An 18,028-nucleotide genomic window follows, 5' to 3' on the forward strand; every position below is an offset into this window, starting at 1 on the left:
AATCACTCTCCTCTGCACTAGTTGAGCTTTTTCTTTATTAGCCTTGAAACCTGTTTCCTGGATGAGGCTCAACACTTTTTTAGTCCGTTCAGTCACCTCCTCTTCAGTGTCCCCCCCCACACTAATATGTCATCTACATATGAGGTGACATTCTCCCGATCCTCTTTGGATAATTGATCCAGCATTCACACCACACGTTGGTGCGCAATAGCCGGAGTGCGATGTAGTCCCTGGTGAATTCTTTTAAAGAAGTTCTGTTGTCCCTTAAAGGTAAACGCAAAGCGGGCCCAAGAATCGGGATGCAATGGGATGGCGAAAAAACAATTTGTCAAATCTATACAGGGGGCTCCTAAATGGTTCTCTGTCTTTCTTGCCATTACTTGAGGTAGATCTGCTACTATTGGTGCCATAGGGGGTGTAGCTTTATTAATTTGTCTAAAATCCACTGTCAATCTCCAATCTCCCGAGGCTTTTAATACGGGCCAAATTGGGCTATTGTATGCGGAATTCCCCTTTTCAATCACTCCCTGTTGTTCTAATGATTCAATTGTTTTCTCAATTCCTGCCTCTGCTTGCACAGGATATTTATATTGTCTCTGTGGTGGCACTTCATCCCCCACAATTTTAACTCCTGCTTCGATTTTACCACATTCTGCTTTATTCTTAATCCCTACATTGGGAAACTCCATTACCCACACATCCTGTTGATCCAGTATACTCTCCTCCACTGCATCTGCAGTACATATTCTTGGAATGTACCCTGCTATCAGGATGCTTTCCATCCAGCCGGGCACAGGCCACAGAACTCCATTAGTTAAATCCAAAACTAACCGATTCCTCTTCAAAAAAGGAGTCCCCAATATTACTGGCTCCGCCGCCTGATCTATCTGAAGCATTTGTTCTTTACGACAAAAATCCCCCACTCTCTCTCTGGGTATAGCTATTTCTACTGAATGATACATTTTTCCTGTCACTCCTTCCCCAATAATCTCTGACACATATCGAGTCAAATCACAACTTCTATTTACAATATTTACACCAGCCCCACTATCCAATAGGGCGTCTTTGGGTCCATTATCTCCCACAATGACAGTTATCCTAGGTCTCCCATCTTAATCTAGTTACCATCTCCCACTCCTGAGGGCCCATTTCCAGTGGGAGCAACTTGTCATCGGGGCTTCCCTATAAAGCAGGTTTCTCTGAACCTGCAGCTTGCATAGCTGCAACCTTTTTCTGCTCCTTAACCATTTCTTCTTCTATCCTTTGCATATCTTCGATCAATTCATCAGTACGTCTCCCATCCCACTTATCCATATCTACTCCCCTCAATTTCAAATACCTCCAAGCGATATTCCGAATCACGTCTATTCCCTTCTGGGGCTTATTTTGATTATTTCATCCTCTACCTCCTTGGGATGGGGTGTTTTGTCCTCTACCACGGCCTCTTCCTCTCTCACGGTATCCTGATTTATAAGCCCTCTCATTTGAATATGTTATTGCCTCAACAAATGGTATTCTAGGTGTCAAACCTTCTAGCTGGCTTCCCCCTTTCATCATTCGTTGGCATGAAGTGCATTCATAACTGTTAACCCCTCATCCTGGGCTGCTTGGTTCACCAAAGTAGTAGACATTGCTGATAAATTTCTGTCCAATCCTTCAAACACATCATTCCAAAATTCCTTCTGATTCAAATCAACTGGAGACCTCCACCCCGGGATGAGTCAATGGTTGTATTTCTCCAGCCAAAAATCCCAATATTATTCTCCTTAACAGGTAATCTCTGGGTGAATCTCCAGACTTCATGTAATCTGCACTGGATAACACCTTCATGGGTCTTTGACTTCTCTCTTTTCCCAACAGCATAATAAATCGTGGTATCAGCTGGTGTGCTTCTGGCTGCCTGTGCAAAGCATTTTTCACTCCATCTATTGCCTGTCTAATCTCGCCAGTGGTAGCTGCCCTGATTAATCGATAAGATTCACTTATATTTACATTTTCTGTTCCTCCTAATTCTGCCCATGGTACCAGCCACGTAGCTAAATTGTTCATATTCACTGGGCCTAATGACTTTACCATCAACTGTAAGTCTGACGAACTTGCAGTAATTATTTGTGTCTCCTCTGACTGTATCTCTCCCGCTGCCTCCTTAATGGCTGATCTCTGTTCTATCACTGCTACAGACTTTTCTGGCTTACGCTCTCCCGGCCAGTTTCTTATCTCTTCCCTCAACTTAGTATAGAGCCTCTCTCAAGGTTGGTCAAATTTCCTTTTCTCTGGACCCCCTCGCAGATCCTCTCCATACCAAATTTAATTGGAATCCAAATCCAAATCTCTCTCTTTGACACACAGCCGCAACTTGCAGCTCCTGTATTTTCACTTGCTTTTTCAATGCTGCTATAGTTTCCTGGCACCAACTGTGAGAAACGCTTGCGATTTTCTCGTCTTTTTCCTTAGTCAAATCTCAAATTAACTGTTTCATTCCTATCACTTGATGGTCTAATTTATCTTTGTCTGCTTTAAACTTTTTCCAATCCATCATTCTTTTCTCCAATTCCCTATTTTGTTTCCCCATTTGTTCTGAGTTTGCATTATCGGTGCCTGTCTCACTTCCCATTCCAGATTTTCCTAGCAAGTTTTAAAATTCTCTTGTAATGTTTGTAACTCTGCACAGACTTCCCCCTTACATGCAACTGCCTTTTTTATAGCTTGCCACAACAGCCATACTACGGCCATTTGCTTTTTACTTGCATTTGGCTTGTACAGCCGTACATATTTCTCAAACATGTTTTTTAAGGTATCAAGTATCCCATCAGGTTACACCGCACCTTCCATCCAAGGGCATGTCCCAAATGCAATAATATCTTTCTCTAACAGAGATGGGGCTTTAACTTTAGTCCACTGGGGTGCCTCTTCCACCCCTTTACTTCTCTTCTTAAACGGTGTTTTAAACATGATTACACTAACACCACATAGTATCTCCCCAGGTGTCCCCCCCCCTCAAAATTCACAAATAAAGAGTTACCATTATTAGTCTTAAATAAGGACTCCCCCCAACACTAAGACCTCATCTTGAAATCTGGCACTCCTCAATATCTCTCCCCCCTCCGCATTCTCCACCACTTGTTAGACCTGCAATGGAGGTCTTTGCTGTACGCGAGCCTGAACCTTCATGAAATTGTATAAACAATGAGGAGTCCTTGTGGCACCTTAGAGACTAACCAATTTATTTGGGTGTAAGCTTTCATGGGCTAACACCCAGCGGTGAGCTGGATCCAGTTTGCACCGGTTCGCAAGAACCGGTTGTTAAATTTAGAAGCCGGTGTAGAACTGGTTGTTAAAAGGGGCCGGCGGGTGGGCAAACTCCGGTCCGTGGGACCGTCCTGTCCAGCCCGCCTGAGCTCCCAGCGGGGGAGGCTCCCCCAGGCCCTCTCCCACTTCTCCCCCCCCTCGCAGAGCCCCAGTGCACCGCGCTGCCGGCGCCAGCGGTCTGAGCAGCTCTGCAGCTCCTGCCGCTTTGAGCAGCATGGTAAGGGGGCCGGAGCTGGGAGGAGGGGTTGGATAAGGGGCAGGGAGCGGTTGGAGGGGGCGGAGGTTCTGGGGGGGTGGTCAGGGGACGGGGAATGGGGGGGAGGGTTGGGTAGGCGTGGGAGTTCCGGGGGTCTGTCGGGGGTGGTGGTGGATGGGGTCGGGGTAGTCAGGGGACAGGGAGTGGGGAGAGTTGGGTAGGGGGTGGTCAGGGGACAAGGAGCAGGGGGGTTGATGGGTTGTGGATTCTGAGGGGAGCAGTCGGGGGCAGGACATGGGTTGGAGTCGGATGGATGGGGCTGAGGGGGAGAGAAAAAGACAGGCACGGGGGGCTTGTACTCACCGCGCGGTTCCCTACCTGGTCTTTGGCAGCACTTTGGTGGCCGGGGGGGGCGGGGTCTTCACTCGCTCCGGGTGAAGGACCCGCAGCTGAAATGCTGCCAAAAACCCGGAGCGAGTGAAGGGCCCCCCACCCGCCGCCGAAGTGCCGCCGAGAGACCCGGTAGGGAACCGGTTATTAGGATTTTGGGAGCTCATCACTGCTAACACCCACTTCATCAGATGCATGGAGTGGAAGATACAGGAGCAGGTATAAATACACAGCACATGAAAAGATGGGAGTTGCCTTACCAAGTGGGAGGTCAGTGCTAATGAGCCAATTCAATTCAGGTGGAAGTGGGCTTTTCTCAACAATGGGTGAATACCAAGGGAGGGAAAATCACTTTTGTAGTGCTAATGAGCTGTGTATTTATACTTGCTTCTGTATTTTCCACTCCATGCATCTGATGAAGTGGGTTTTAGCCCACGAAAGCTTATGCCCAAATAAATTCGTTAGTCTCTAAGGTGCCACAAGGACTCCTCGTTGTTTTTGCTGATACAGACTAGCACAGCTACCACTCTGAAACATGAAATTGTATGAGACACACGAGAAAAGGGCTGGATAATACTGATGATATTCTGTATAGAAGTAGACAGTTTCAAATCAACCTTGGGAAGAAATCTCTTTCATGTTCTCCTCTGACACTTGCTCAGCTCAGTTGATTTCAATGCTTTTGTTAGTTTTACTAGCTTAAAAAGGAAATGAAAGCCTGGGGGACCGCATGGCTCAGGGAATTCATAAAGGGATTATGGAGTCCTTTGTTTCTCAGTCACTAACTCATAACAACAGCTGAGCAAATAATCTGTAGAGAATCACTCACTCCATGGATTTTGGGCTACTCCCTTTTTTAGTGATTTTTTCATGAGCAGTTAACATTTCTCTTACATATACTTGCTGTTCATTAGGATTTACTGAATATTTTCAGTAATTCATTCAAGGTCTGTGGGTGAGCAGATTAGTCACCATACAAAATTTAAAATGTATCAGTTGATTTAGATTGAGCATACAGGGCACGTTGTTTCTGTTCCTTCAATGGACAGACTCATTCTTTATGTTGAGGAGCTCACATTTTGCTTTTCCACCAGTATAGACTAACAGCATTTGCTTCAGGTTCATTGTTCCCATGAATAATCCTGACAGCAAATGCCTTTGCTTTCACAGTCATGGAAAGGCACAGAAGGGGCATGACTAACAGAAACATTAATTGTTATATTTTTTGTTGAGCCAGTCATGCAGTGCCACCGCAGGATGGCAGTGAAATTTACAACCCAATGGCTGCACAGTGGTCTCTGGAATGAATCTGTGGTCTCAATACAATTCCTAGCAAACAGGATCTCAGAGCACAAACCAAGTGTCACGTTAGGCACTGAAGATTTCCCACCCCACCCCTGCCTGCTGCCACTTCTATCTCTGCTCTCAGTTATTTCCTTCTACTTCTCTCTTTCCTTGTTCTCTGACCGCACTTTTCTTCCCACTTTTGCCCCTTTACATTCCATTGTGCATTAATAATGTGTGCTCCTTTGTCAAGCAACCTTTCTTCATGGCCTTCCTTAAAAAACTCACCTCTTTGAGAGATTTGCCTACCTAGTCCTATTCAATAGGCCCCAACCCCTCCCTCTTTGGACCTCTTGCCCTGGGTCTAAATAAGCTGAGGCTGCAAACACTTAGGTGAGGAAGACGCTCTTTCTGTGGACTAGACTGTCTCACCCTACACAACTGTGCAGGTTGTGGGGTGGTTCCGGGCGGGGAGTCGAAGGAACTTTCACTCTATTCCCTCGAACAGGCCAACTTACGCAGTTGACCCGGTGCCACTGCTACTAATAAGGGCCAGTACCATTCTCTGGGACAAAGGTATGTCTCTGAGAGCATGTCTACACGACAATAGCAATGAGGTCATGGCAACAAAGGCTCTACAAGCCCACCTGGGACCCTGGGTAATTACTTGAGTGGCTAGCCCATGCTACTGCAATATCACTGCTATACTAGCTAACTAGATCAAAACTAGCTAGGGTATGTCTAAATGTGCTGCAGTCACACCTCTGATTGCAGTATACACATACGCTTAGACACCACAACTTCCCCACGTAGCTCGTAGGGCAGTGCAACTGCATACGTATAAAATTAATTTTGCCACAGGGCTCATTGTAAAACCATACTTACAGCCCCGTCTGATTGTTACACAGAATTATTACTGAGTATGGAGTCTGAACTAAACAAATTAATGACCTGTGGCCCTAAGAGTACCCCAATTTTAGAAGGCAAAGGGCTCCTTAATATGTAACAGAATCTGACCAGTTTAAAATACCTCACACACTGTGGTCATGATATTTATGTAATTATCATTTGAAAACCAACAACATGCTGGTCATCAGTATCACCATTTAATGTATGTAAACACGGCATGTGAAATCATGGATACTCTCTGATACTACGTTTTGGAGTCTATGGACAAAGGAGGGAAAACAGTTGTGTATTTTATTGTCTGACCAGCTTGATCACAGAGGACAATGAAAAGTACATTTATATATAAGGTAAACAAGTGGGGGAGATGACCGCTTAACAATCACAGCAGGGGATGGAGTCTCCACACCCAGGAAGTCCTCCTGGCTCTTGAAACAGGGACAATTAATTTTGGTGTAATATAAGGGGGGAAAGAGACATTTGAGTCATCCATCATCTGGATGAACAAAGAAGCCAGTGCTTTGTATCTATGAAAGATGCTAAAACAGGCTGAAGAATGCTGAAAAATTGTGGCAAGTAAGAAACTGTGTTAGGCAAAGCTATATCTTGCTAGAATTAAAGTTCTAGGCACTAGAAAGTGTGTTTTTGTTTTGTTTGTAACCCTTTCATATCTTTCACTCTTGCTTGTAGTCACTTAAACTTATTCTTAGCTCTTTGGAGGCAGGGAACTTGGTGCTATCTCTGTGAGGGTCCGGTAAGAGGGACAATCTGGAAGGGATGTTGGGATCAAGGAGTACTGGGTTAGTAGAAGCTCAGGGTGAGACCTTTGAACTGTGGGCATGCTGCTGGAGTCAGGGCTCTGAGCCAAAGTTGCACAGCCTATGGGCATGCAAGGTTACTGGGCAGGTGGTGACAGAACCCCTTACTGGTCTGAGTGAACCCCCAAAGCATCACATGGCCATTACATGTGAGAAGAACAAAAGAAAATGTATTCTATTACATATTTTATATTTGCTTAGCCATTGATGAGCTGATTCTTTTCAGTGACATTTTCCTTACCTTTCCTTCTCTTACCCTTCCCCCCCCCCTTTTTTTTTTTTTTTAAACACACACAATTACTCTCTCACTCATCTCTGCTAACAGCTCTTTGGTGCTACTGCTGTTGCAAGACGAATTTTTTTTAAAAATGCAGCATAATGAGCTTCCCCCCCATGAAAATAGTGTTATTTTTCTCTAAATTGCTTTGCAATGTGCCTCCTCTGCTACTAAAATGGCACTTCCGTTTCTTTGTTGTTCAGTCATCATCCAACTCCAACTTAATGCCATGTTGCCCGAGAGACCAGTGAGAGAGAGAGAGAGATGTAATCCGAGCCAATTAAGGGGGAAAAATAAAGCAATTCAGAAAGAGTAATATCAAGGAGTATCATTTCCATTTCTTTGCTGCAATATCCCCTCATTCCCATATTGGAACATGTATATATAATTACAGCAGACCTGGAATGTACTGCCAGTATCAGCTATGTTATTGTGCAAACTTCATGGTATGTAATATTTGAAATTCACAAGACACCATTAAACTTAAGTGAAAGCTCTTCTAGAAACTGCTGAACAACATGTAGGGAGGAAATTGCTAACTTTGGGTTTTTTCCTTTTTCATAAAGGATAGAAAAACATGCTTTGATTGAAACTAAAAGCACCTGGATTTCAGCTCTGTCTCTAACCTCTGCATCTGAAACCCAAACTTTGAGATCAGGAAAAGTTTATGTAATAATTTCCCTTTCACCCTGCCTTCCCCACTCAACTGTACATACAAACCCATAAACAATCTCTCTTTCCTTAATGTTAAGCACATGCTAAAATACATTCCTGAACCTGGACCTCTTAGTTCATTGTTTAAGATCAGCCAGATTGCTGTAAATTATACATTTGAAATTAGATACCTGAATTTTTTTACTGAAACATTTGTCACAAAACGTTTACCAAAATGCATTATTATTGTTGTACACCTTAAATTTAGTCATTTTTATTACTTTAGAAGTGATTCAGTTATAACCTTTGCAACAAGATTCTTGTTTGGACAGCATGACTTCATGTGCCCCATGACAATTAGCAATTTTGGTTTATAAAATCCACCACCTACTGAAGGTTTTTTCACCTAAGGTGACTGCAAAAACATCATCTTTCTAAAATGTCAAATGTGTAGGAGGAAGCAGATGAATTTATACGTAGAAAGGCTTGATTTTTTTTAAATTAGGATGCATAAAACTTTTCTTAAACAATATAAAAGCTTCAGTAAAAGTTTGATCTATACAATTTAATACCAACATCCCCCATTCACTTGCATTCAATATATAACATTAGAGCAAGATGAATCATGGCTGATGGTTGGAAAAATGTAACAGTGTACTGCTTAATGCAGAGGTCTGTGACCTTTTCTAGAGTGAAAGCCTCATTGTTCATTTGCTAGCACCGCAGGTGGCAATCACAACACAATCAAAGGATAATCTGTGAAGGCATACAAAGTAGGAAGCTCCAATGCACACATGTTTCTTTACCCTCGCTGAGGATTTGGCTCTACATTCAAATGCATGCATAAGAAAGAAGGGGGTGGGGGAGCTAGGTAAAATAAGATACTAACAGACTTTGTCAATGTTTCTTCTGAAATTGTTTTGGTTAATTTGCCTTCTCCGTGCTTTTGGAATGAGTTCTACAACAGGGGGTTTAGAAGAGTTGATTGTATGGAATGCTATATTGGAAATAGTTTGAATTACTCTTTTTGCAAAATAATAAAGCCCATTTAATGCTTGAGTTACAACAAGAATAATGTCAGCTCCTACCATAAGAGCCTATGAAAAACACTATTTAACAAAGCCAATGTGAATGCAGAATTTATCATTGTGTATTAACCCATTGTTATAAGTCACTTTGAGATTTATGCATGAAAAGCACTCTGAATTTGTTGCTAGATATTATTGTACAAAGAAATTCATTCATTACTACTACATTCTGCCATCTTCTTCTGAACAATGAAATGACATACTATTTTTCAGTATTTTTATTAACCTAGCATCTAAAGGCCCTCACTGAGATCAGTCTCCCATTCTGCTGGGTACATATACATAGGGCTGGTCCATACTTAAGTTAGATTGACTTAATTACATTGCTTAGGGCTGTGAAAAGTTTCATGCCGAGTGCCATGGTTAGGTTCACCTAACCCCCAGTGTACACATAGCTAGGTTGATTGAAGAATTCTTCCGTTGACCTAGCTACCACCTCTTGGAGAGTTGGATTATGTACAGGTGCAGAAAAACTGCTTCAGTCAACGTAGGAAACGTCTGCACTACAGCGCCACAGTGGCAGTGACACAGCGATAACATAGACATACAATAGTAAGAGCTCTGCTTTCCAAGACAAAGGGTGAGGATGATCATCCTGGTCTTCTCCAGTTTTACAGTTGGGGAACTGAGGCACAGTCAGGGAACTGAGGCACAGTCAGAAAGATTAAGTAACTTGTGCAAGATCATAGAATATCAGGGTTGGAAGGGACCTCAGGAGGTCATCTAGTCCAACCCCCTGCTCAAAGTAGGACCAATCCCCAGACAGATTTTTGCCCCAGATCCCTAAATGGCCCCCTCAAGGATTGAACTCACAACCCTCAGTTTAGCAGGCCAATGCTCAAACCACTGAGCTATCCTCCCTCCCTTAGCACACTGGCAGTCTGTCAGAACAAGAAACTGAATCCACATCTCCTTAGCCCAAGTACAGAGCCTTAATCACAAGGCCATCACTCCACTTCACATAACTAAGCAAGAGACTATGTTCCTTCTTATGATGTTCTCCATGCTTTAATTTTGCAAGTTTCAATTCTGTGTAACTCTTTGTAAGAGGAAAACATGTTAATTCTCATGTTAGCTGCCACTCCAAATCATTCACAATCTAATGTAACGATACCTATGGTACAGTGGACCTAAACATGGTGTCTAAAAGCCCAAACCCTTCAGTGATCTATAGGAGAGACACAACTTATTGAAAAGAAGAGAGTATTTTGTATTTAATGTGTTCTTGTAATATGAATGATATCAAGTCAATTGTAAGGGTTTGAACTGATGAGCCCTGTACACTGTGTGCAGCCTTTAAAACAGTGACATTTCTTCCCTAGTAAAGTCACACGCTTTAACCTTCTGTGGGGCATGTAACTTATTGATTCAGGACTTGTGATTTTCAAAGCATGCAGTCATATAGCATTCTAACCTTGGTCTCCCATAATCTCTGGGCACATCTCTAGCCACAAGACTTGGTGGTGGTGGTGGTGGCGGCAGGTGGGGGGGAAGGGAGGGGAGGGAAATGCACTTCAAGACCTTGAGATGCTATCTCTAGACATTCAAATCAATTCAGCTAAGTCTTTACAAACTGCCACATGCTCATCACTGCTTCAATGCACTCAATAAAGAGAGCTAGTGTGATTTGTTATATCTATAATCCTCCTTTCCCCACCAACCTCTGCTGTCAGACGCAACAGCTAGAGTGTTTTCACTCAAGTTTTCAAGTTACACACAGCCCTGATAGATGAACCTCTTCTTTCTGCACTTATGCTGAGATAACTAAGGCTAAATCCTAACCCTTCCTCCCTTCGCAGCGTGGGCTTTCAAGGCCCCTATAGCACACGTGTGAAGGGTCAGAGAACAACATGGAGAATAACTCAGATCCTGTTGGAGGTAGTTCCTTATAAACATTGGATGTACAGCAACTATACACACTCCTAAACTCACTCACTTCCTAAGTGCAGAAATGAGAACTCTGACCAAACTTCCTGAGATCTTGGTACTGGATCTGGGTAAAACATTTTGGACAAAATATTTTGTTGAAATATGCAGATTCAGGTCAGTTGAAATATTTCAGGAATGCGTGTCAATTTTATCAAATAGTTTTGGTCAAGCTAAAAATAAATCAGAAAAAAAATGAAATGGTCAATTTTAGAGAGAAAATGGATGAGGTAATATCTGATTGGACCAACTTCCGTTGGTGAAAGATGCAAGCTTTCGAGCTTACACAGAGCTCTTCTTCAGGTCTTAGAAAGAAACAACGCTTTGTGTTCTCTTCATTTCCTCTAAACATTGGCCGCTGCTGGAAGACAGGATACTGGGCTAGATGGACCTTTGGTCTGACCCAGTATGGCCGTTTTTGATGTGTGAGCTTGAAAGAAGTTGGTGGTCCAATAAAAATACTACCCCACCCACCTTGTCTCTCTAATATCCTGGAACTGACACAGCTACAACAACATTGAAAATATCAAAATCGAACTTGTAAACAAAACAAAGAGTTTTGAAGTGACTTCTCATTTCAGAATTCCCTTCATTTTTATTATAAAAATAAAAAAGTAAAAACCCTCAATCAAAATGAAACGTTTAGTTTGACCCCAAACAATTTCCTTTCATGACTTTTTGGAACTTGCAGTGATTCAAAAAAGAAATCACTCGTTAGCCTAACTGAACTTGGCACTACTCATTTAAGGAATGTGCACAGATCCCTTTGCCCCCTGGATGCACTGAGCCCAGCCAGCTTTAAGACTGTTCCCTTCCTTGCAGAGCCCTGAGATCACGACAGGGTTGAAAAGGAATATGGCCTCCAAATTCTGCAGTTCCCCAAAACACTGCCACTAGAAGAGGGAGAAATAGGAAAATAATGTAAGGGGAAAACTTTGTGATTTCTTTCCTCCCTGTGGGTTTTTCAACTGGAGGGTGTAATCTAGGCCCTGAGGAACACACCTACCATTCCCAGTGAAACCAGGAATGGCTCCTACAAAGCAGCCATTTTAGACTGAATTCTACTCCAAATAGTGTTGTCTCTTTTGCTCCTGTGGTCTAGAAATTAACCATGATGAGCAAAAAAACTACTGCAGAGTTCAGATTTCCCCACTATTTTAAAGTGTATTGGTCCATCCTTACGGATGGATTCCTCACTCCCACCCTCACCCCAATACCAGCATGTGCATTTTTAACAAAGTCTGAATAGCTGCCACTAGCCTGGCACCTCAGTTGTCCATCATCTTGTATTTTCCCCTTTAAGAATCGCTAAGGGTGTGTTAGCAGTAGGATCCCTACTTTGCCTTTCATTTTTATGCACCATATTATTTGCACTAATAAAACGGTTATCCCACTTGTACTGGAGTTCTCAAAGAGAACAGAAAATGCCTTCAAGACAGGTGGTGCATGACAATATGGTGTAGAGGCTACACATTTGTTCTGATGGGTAACCAAAAGCTTCTAAAAAGCCAGTGCATCTACTGATAGGCTAGTAACAAATACCTGCATCAGTTGGGATGAAGGTTCATTTTTTTGGCCTGAGTATTCAAGGTAAAATTACAGCTCTGCTGAGCAATAAACAAATGAGTGTACTTACAATGTAAGTGAACTGTCTTTACACCCAGACCTGCCCACCCACCTTCTCTGAAGAGGGGAATCTTTCATTGCCTCTCTAGAAGGAGCTATAAACAGGGGCAACCCAAAAGCCAGAGATCCTAATTCTCAAGGAAGTAATCTGAATTATTGCACAGTTTTTCTCTATTTTGAGCCTTTGTTCCATGGTGATCTACTTTCAAAATTACACAGTATTCTACAGCTATGGACCCACACATAACATATTGCAGTACTGTTACAGCCACTACTGTAGAATATATCATACAATGGCATAAGGAGAAGGACTAGGATATTATCTAATGGCTGTGACCTTCCTCTTCAGTGATATTACAACTGCGGTTTCTTTTCTCTGGGTTTCTTTTAGTGCTGGGGGATTTGTGGGCTTGCCAAGCTCAGAGATCAAATCTTACCATATTTTTAAAACTGGGGTCTGTGTTACATACTATTTTTAATCATGCATCAGAGAAAAGAACCTTTTTTTAGATTGTTGATGTCAGCCTAACCCAAACAGGCAGATTGGAAGATATAAGGCTGGTAAAGATACCAATGAAAGTTACCGCTACCCATATGTATTGAAAAACATGTATTGCTCTGTCATCAAACTGTTCTCTGATTGGGGGGGGGGAGGGCAGCAGAGGCCCAGGTATCTTTTTTCTTACTTGTATTACTTACTCCTCAGGTGATCCAATGGAAGTAAAGTCCTACTGAGCATGAGTAATGATATCCGAATCTGTCCCTAAGTTTATTTATGTTGGAGTTATTTTAATTTTCCAATATTGAGGTTCTTCAGTGGTTCATAGAGGAGGGAACTAAGCCCTTTTCAAGAAGGGTGTTTTAAGGGAAGACATGAAAAAGGAGAAATTGTAGTGTGGTGTGATGGATTGGAAGCAGTTTCCATGATGGTGGTATTTCTCTTTAACTTAGCCCTTAGATATCTTCTTTGAAGAGTGGAGGAAAATGAATGATATTCAATAGTGCATAAGGTCAGTTGTTGATGAGTTCCACGTGGTGTTTTCTGCATATGAATCCGCAAAAACCCATGTACATTGGTGCACATTGTCACTAATAATACTATTGCAATTTCTAGCAGAGTTGGGCCAGAAATATATAGTGAATAGTTTATTTGCCAAAAATGCAGTTTTGGTCAGTCAAACTATTCATGAATTTATATTGAATTCACTGAGTAGTTTTGACCAAACCGATAAACTCAAAACAACATTTTGGTAATGTTGAAACAAAACATTTTGTTTCAAGCTGTCTTGAAAGTTTTCATTTGGATTTCAGGAATTTTGACAAAAGCAAAGGAGGATTAGATTCACAGAGTAGGGGGAGGGAGAGGACCTCCTTTATTACCACTGCTCTAAGGATATGTTCCTCTCCTGGGATGTGAGACACCCATGTTTAGGGACCCAATCTCTTTGGTGGTCGCTAAGAATGCCTACTTGATCAGGCCTAATGGAAATACCTAATTTGAGGTCCAGTTGGGGTTTAGGCACCTAGATTGAGGCAGCTTGTGCATAAGCAAAGGGCAATTGTTTAGGTTCCTAGGGACTTTTGGCTCCTACAGGATTAGGTGGCAGCTGAGAAGGGTTTTGAGGTTTGAAGATTAAAATTTTGGAGTTAAGCATCTACCTACCACTTTAGGTGCCTAAATCCCTTTGTGGCTCTAGCCCAAACTTTTTAACCTCTTGCACCAGTTACTAGAAGTCCATTTCACCCTATAACTATGAGACTGGTCCATTATTGACTGGCTATGTGGCTTTGGCCAAATCACTTATCCCTGGGATGTTGTGTGAATTAATTAGCTATTATTTGAACATGGGAAGTGCTATACATACTAACAAATAAATAATGTGAAAGATAGACAAAATGCAGACTTTTCACAATTCTGATGCCTCCCCTTTAGTTAGTCAGTCACTTTCTAGTTAGAAAGTGTGATGGGACATAGGTGGCTTCCACTACCAACTGGTCTAATCACTGCTTGTTTGGTCTACTGCCACAGCGGGCTTTGTTTCCCCCCCCAACACACACTCTTTTCTGTGGGAAAGGAATAAATGCAGACCTATTATGCTGGTTTGCTTACACGGGAAACAATAGGCACTGAGCAGTTTACATATTGCTACTACATAGCTTTTGCCACTACCGAGCATAAGTGGCCTTTCAGTACAGAAAGGAGGGTCGGTAGTGCTTTCATTTAAGGAAATGTAAGTGATAATGGTACTAATATGCAGATTGGCATTAGACACGGATGCATTGCTGTGCATGTACACTCCCCACCCCCGTGCTATTTTGCTGGACAGTTGCCAAGCAACAGTAGCATCGGAGTGCATATTGCAATCCTGGGGGCATGAAGGCTTAAATGCTACAATGATGGGCACAATATAGGAAGCTTGATACAGAGATAGAAGCGGTATCCGTACTAGTGGCTGCAAATATTGAGTTCCAATCATCTCATTATTATTGCTGAAAAACAATTTCCAAGTTTTATTTCAGATTTGAAATCCCCAGTCCGCACTGATGTCTAAAATTAGAGACATTCCCCTGGATTCTGGCTAACTGCAACTGTATGTTTAATCTCAGCTTCTCCACAATGAACTAAAAGTTAACACCTGGTTTCCAACTGGTTACAGCGTGGCAAGTCTAAAATGATACTGCTTCATAAGCAGCTATATCCAATCACTTTAGTTTATATGTGGTCTTAGGCTAGGTCTACACTACCCGCCTGAATCGGCGGGTAGAAATCGATCTCTCGGGGATCGAATTATCGCGTCTCGTCGGGACATGACAATCGATCCCCGAATCGACGCTCTTACTCCACCGGCGGAGGTGGGAGTAAGCGCCGTCGACTGGGAGCCGCGGAGGTCGATTTTGCCGCTGTCCTCACAGCGGGGTAAGTCGGCTCCGATACGTCGAATTCAGCTACGCTATTCACGTAGCTGAATTTGCGTATCTTAAATCGACCCTCCCCCCGTAGTGAAGACCTGCCCTTAGTGTGTGTCTTCTATTCAGGGCCGGTGCAACCACTAGGCGAACTATGCGGACGCCTAGTGGTTGAGGGCCCCTAAAAGCCCGCTCAGGCGAGGAGGTGGAGTGGAGGTGAGCTGGGGCGTGGGGGCATGGGGAGGGCCGCCCACAGTAATGGGGAGGGGGAAGGGCACACAGGGGAACCGCTCCCCACCCCAGATCACCTCCACGCTGCCTCCTCCGCTGAGCACACAGCCCCCACTCTAATTCTCCTCTAATATGCACCGCAAGCCTGGGAGGGGAGGAGAATTAGAGCGGTGGCGGCATGCTCAGCGAAGGAGGCGGAGTGGAAGTGAGCTGGGGCGGGCTCCCTGGACGGGGTTAGCTGCAGAGGGGGGGTAGCTGCTGTGGGGGGGGGGGGAGCTCCCCGGGTGGGGGGGCGGGGGGGCGTGATTAGCTGCCATGGGGGAGTGGGGGGCGGGGTTAGCTGGGTGGGGGGGTGGCGCAAGGTGGAGGTTTCGCCTAGGGTGCAAAACTTGCTTGCACCGGCCCTGCTTCTATTTTAATAAACATATCAATCTGTATGAAATTTTCCTAACCTTGCCCAGCTCAGTAGCTCGGATTTCAGAGGAAGCCTTCCCGCAATACACCAATCCCATTATTATTAGACACCAGGTAAAAAGGTTACCTATGAGACAGCTCTCCAACCATCTCTCTCTTCCTCGTGCCTTACTCTCCCCTTCATTTTCCTTACCACAAGCCCCAACTAGAAAGCCTCTGGCAGAAGTGGTTAAGGAAATGTAATGTGATGTTTGGGATGGAATTTGAAAGAGGATCACCTAAGATATTTCCAGATAATATTAGATATGATTTGAAATGGAGCATCTGGCTCATCCCGAGGAATCTTCACAAACTTTTGTACCTCTCCCCTGAAGGATTTGAATAAAAGTTTTAGGCAATGAAAGTTAAAAAAAAAAAAAAAAAAAAAAACATTGTCAACTCTGGCAGATGCAGATGTACTGTGTGCTGCGGGAGAGAAAGTCGTGCTTTCGAAATAACCAGTTTGAAGTTCAGTATTTAAGAATTTGTATATCTAGACATCTATCACTTCTCTGGGACTTGAAGTAAGTAGCTTATTCAAAAGGACTTTGGGAGACACACAGGTCCATGACTGTTCCGTTAAATACATACATCCCTTAAGCTTATAAATTAAAGGCTGCCTTCCCCAACTAGGGAAAGCCAGCCTGTCTTTACAGGCCATGTACACAAAAGCACTTAAGCACACAGTTAAGTGTTTTTCTGAGTCAGGGTATATAGTCTCAAGTGCAGGTCATACTAAATAAGAAGTTCTCTTATAAATGAATCTGTGGTTATTCTAAACATCATGGACCAGATTCTTAGCTATTGTAAATGGGTCTGAGTTACACCAGCTGAAGATCTGCTCTGATACTTCGGTTTTCACAAACATTCTAGGAGAAGAATAATATTTCTGCTGGTGGAACATATTTCTGTTCTACAAAAAAATTCTGGGTATTACTGTAATTTCATTAAGCCCAGCTATCAATAACTATATAAGTCAGCTAATGAGCATTTACCCTAATGACAGAACAGCACGAATACTCATGATTTTCAACAAACAATTCTATTATGGATACTTCAGCATGATTTATTAAGTCAGTTGTTTCCCTTTTCTGTGATAATTTTAAATACTATTTTAAAAGTACTTATTCTTATATTCTGCAGTGATGACTGAAATTACATTTTCTTCAGGCTGAAAGCATTTAAAGACGATCATTAGATACAAAATTGCTTTATATTGCTTCATTATACAAATGAATTTAGTGCTTTTAGCAAACTTTCATGCAGTTTATGAACACAATAATTACACAAAATATTCTTCACTTGACAAACTCCAAAAAGTCTTTGGTGTTTTCCGTTATACAAGGCACCATGGGAAGCAAGTGTTTAATAACTACTGAGTTAATAGCTACTGTAACGGAGTCCGTTAAGTTGTAGTCTTTCTGCCCTCCCTTGGAGCATTGCCTGAGTCAGCAATGTAGCCCAAAGCTTATTAGCAGGATTTTAAAATGTGGGTAGTGTTGGGCTGACTTTGTTCCCATTGAAGTCAATGGAAAAAAACACTGGGTTAATGATGAGCCCTTCTGAAAATCCCATCCTATATGTTTAGGGCTCTAGATTGTCAGACACTATTGTCCTGATCCCACTCCCACAGAAGTCAGTTTTTAAATTCCCATTGATTTTAAGGGTGCAGGACATTTTCTTAGTGCCATCAACTCCCACTCTAAAGAGTGGAGGGCATTCGGCACCTCATAAGACTAAACCCTCAGGACAAATTGTTATGCAAAAAGTCCCATTTGTGTTAATAGTAGTAGCACATACAAAGTCTGTATTAAGCTCACAAGTCATCACTGCTTTGAGATACATGGGTTTGGGGAAGGGCAAGTTGGAATAAGTATTGCCACAGCTATTCAGCTGCAGTAAACTGTCAGCAAGAATGTAGTAGGAGGTATCTGTGAATTTATTTGGGCTGAGCAGGATCCAT

Source organism: Emys orbicularis, chromosome 6, assembly GCF_028017835.1.
Source record: "Emys orbicularis isolate rEmyOrb1 chromosome 6, rEmyOrb1.hap1, whole genome shotgun sequence".
In the NCBI taxonomy this organism is placed as follows: Eukaryota; Metazoa; Chordata; order Testudines; family Emydidae; genus Emys; species Emys orbicularis.